General features: G+C 53.7%; 1 long non-coding RNA gene across 1 annotated transcript in view; it reads right to left on the bottom strand.

The window, feature by feature from the left end:
• The window catches only part of LOC102383939, a 3,166-nt gene extending 2,011 nt beyond the window's left edge, over positions 1–1,155 (bottom strand). Inside the window, exon 1 of the long non-coding RNA XR_323588.1 lies at positions 1,124–1,155. This is a non-coding gene — a long non-coding RNA (uncharacterized LOC102383939). The remainder of the gene's footprint in view (positions 1–1,123) is intronic.
• Between the last annotated feature and the right edge of the window lie 2,232 nt (positions 1,156–3,387).

Raw genomic sequence — 3,387 nt, 5'->3', positions numbered from 1 at the left:
CCGGCCCCCTGAGCCTTATGGGCTATGCGTGTCTCCTACCAACCCCTAATACCCCGCCCCAAGCCTTGCTGATGGGATAGACGCTGGTATGTCTTTCTATACGTACACAGCCCGTCTCTCAGGCCTCCTCTATGTACTCTCGCCCACTCTCTGGCCCTCCTCTGCTGTGCTGCCCTCTCTTGGGCTCTCTGAGCCCACTCTGGGCTCCCCTGGAATGTCACCCCTCCCTGGGGGTCTTCTCTGTAATGATGCCCCCTGTCTGGGGCCCTCCCTGCAATGTTGCCTGCACTCGGGCTTCTCAAATACAGCCCCCCGTTCAGAGCTCTCTGCGCCTGCTCTGGGGACTTCCCAGCAATGCCCCCTGACTCTCGGGCCCACTGCGCTTCTCCCCCCTTCTCCCAGGGCTCACCGCGCCACTACCCCCTCTCACCGGGGCAACTGCAGCATTCTACTCTGCTCCGGGGTTTGTCACAGCACTAGCCCTTCTTCAGAGGCTCACTGTGCCCGCACTGGGCCTCCTAATAATATTGCCCCCTCTCTAGGGCTTGCCGTGCCCCTACGGGGCTTCCTAATAACACTGCCCCCTTTCTGGGGCTTGCTGTGCCCGTCCTGGGCTTCCTAATAATGTGGCCCCCTCTCTGGGGTTCATCGTGCCCACGCTGGGGCATCTCAAAGTTGCCCCTCTCTGGGGCTGGGGTCTACATACCCCGCACACAACCCGGGGTCTATGTTCTCCGCCCGCAACCCACTGGTTGCGCTCCTCACTGCAAGCTGCGCCTTCACTGGCACGGGGGTTCCCATGTCACTGGGGTTCCACCTGCAAATACTGCACCTTCACTGGCGCTAGGTTCCCACCCTCTGTAGGTCCCTATGAGAACACTGCACCCTCCTCAGGCACTGGGGCCCCCACACTCCCGTGGGGCCCTTTATGCGGACTCCTCCAACCCCTATAGCCTCACTCTGCCCTGCAACTCTCAGGGCCTAGTGAGCCCTCACTGGCGCCAGGGTCCTCACTTTACCATGAGCCCCCTATGAGGCCTCCTCCAACCCCTACAGCCTCGCCCAAACCACCAGTGTAATATCAAAGCTGAACATAAACTCGAGCCTCCTGGCTATAACTCACACATAAGGCACTGGGCCATAACAACATAAGCCTCCTGGCTGTAACTCAATATCATTGCTCCAGCCTCTGGAGCTCTCACAAGCTATACTTGCTGTTAGGCTTGTCCTCCCATCCTAACTGCAGGAGCTCCTGTCCCTCTGGCTGCTGGCAGAAGACTGCCAGCCTGGCCTCAGCCCTGGGCTTTATAAGGGCCAGGCCCTGCCTCCCACAGGCAGCTGGCTCTCCTTAGTTGCCCCGGCAACCTGCAGCTGGGCTCGTTACCCTGGCAACCCTCAGCTGGGCTCTCTCTCCCTGGCAGTTTCTACTCCCTAGGAGCAGGCACTGAGGTGCCCTGCGACATACATTGCAAGAACAGAACATCGTAAAGATTCATGGGGAGGTCCCAGGAAATCATGTGGTTTCCCTGTGCAAGCTGGAAAGCTGGCAGTCTGCATGGAGCTGGCTCACAGCTGGGGGTGTGGCAAGCACCCAGCCTTGTGAGAGCAGCCCCAGTAGCCAGAGAGGGAGGGAGGGAGCCAGATGCAGCAGTCAGAAGAGGGGAGAGGGAGACAGAGACAGAGAGAAAAGAAGACTGTGTGGGTCAGGGCCTGGGAGTTGTGGGTCATGACAAGCTGATAATTATGCTAATGGGTCCCAGTGTGAAAAAGGCTGAGAACCACCAATTTAGTCCAACCCCCTGCTCAAACCAAGTCTATCCCCAACTAGATCATCCCAGCCAAGGCTTTGTCTACCCTAGTCTTAAAAACCTCCAAGGATGGAGGTTCCACAACTTCTTTGGGTAACCTGTTCCAGTGCTTTACTACCCTCCTAGGGAGAAAGTTTTTCCCATTGATGACACATTGCAGGGAAGGGGAATGGAGGGGGGTGAGGAAATGGAGGGGGGGCACTCATCCCCCCAGATTTAATGTTCATCGATTTTATTTATAGACAGGGAGCAAGGGAGTAGGGAAGTAATGGGGAAAAAACATCCAGGGCTGTGGGTCCGTGGGCACCATGTGCATGTGTGCACACGCGCACACACACCTGGCAATACAGCCAGGCAGGGTAGTGGGACCAGCTCCTGCAGCTGCAAGCAGGTCAGTCTATGGGGACAGTGGGGGTTGGAGGGCCAGGTCTTGGGGACCATCCCTGTGCCACTAGGGCTGGGAGCCAATCTGTGGCACAGTGGTATGGGCATGCCAGAGTTGGTGCACAGCCCCAACAGCGTGGGGTCTGTCCAAGCCATCAGAGGCCAAACTCTGGCAAGTCTGGACCAGCCCTACACCATCGGGGCAGGGGCCAATCTCCAGAAAGCCCCACACACCCCCTGCCAGTTTTTTCCATGTGTAGCTGTCTTTTAAGACAGTCTCCATCAGCTATTACATAGCATCATAAAACATAACATTAAAACTACTAGAATAGAATTCAAAACTCCTTTGCCTCTTGAGTACCTAGCCTGAACCCTGCTGCATACCACCAAAACCTTTAAATTGTGCCCCGCCACCCACTATCAACAGTCACCATAAGTTTTTTCCTAATATCTAACCTAAACTTCCCTTGCTGTACCTTAAGACCGTTGTTCCTTGTTCTGTCATCTGCCACCACTGAAAACAGTCTAGCTTCATCTTTTTTGTGCCCACTCTTCAGGTAGTTGCTATTAAATACCGCCCCCCACCCCCACCCCAAAATCTTTTGTGTCATGCCTGATATGGAAATGAGATCCTAAGCAACTTCAAGGAATGCATACTGCATTATGAGCGTGATCCAGCTCCCAGTGGCATCAATGAAAGTTTTGTCACAGTCCCTCTAAAGAAGCTGTATCAGAACTCAATTTTCATTTCAGTGCTTGCTTAATATTGAAGATTTTTCAAAGCAGTAAATACTTCCTCTGAACTAGTATTATTTTTTCTGTAGTTTTAGGATTTACATCAATGTTTTACAGCCCACAAAGCAACTGGATAGAAATGATGCCTTCTAAATCACCTTAGTTGCCCCATGTATCTTTGAGTTACAGTGGCATACTAACAAGCTCAACTCTGAAGCCTAGAGAGGATCAGATACTACCTCAGGTGTCCTCCACAGGTAAGTTGGGTTTGCGTAGTCTTTACTAGCAGTGATAAGGTAAGACAGAGCTCAGCAATGTATGACCTGTAGCCTGGATCTGGCCCACTGAACCATTTTATCCAACTAGCAGATACAGACAGGGGGTTTGACATGTAGCAGCTATGTGTTGGGGACAAGCCATGGTATCAGTGGCCGTGGGCAACTGGTGCCTCCCCAATCGG

This window comes from Alligator sinensis, unplaced genomic scaffold (assembly GCF_000455745.1).
Source record: "Alligator sinensis unplaced genomic scaffold, ASM45574v1 scaffold432_1, whole genome shotgun sequence".
Taxonomy (NCBI): Eukaryota; Metazoa; Chordata; order Crocodylia; family Alligatoridae; genus Alligator; species Alligator sinensis.
This window is presented reverse-complemented; position numbering and strand designations above follow the sequence as displayed.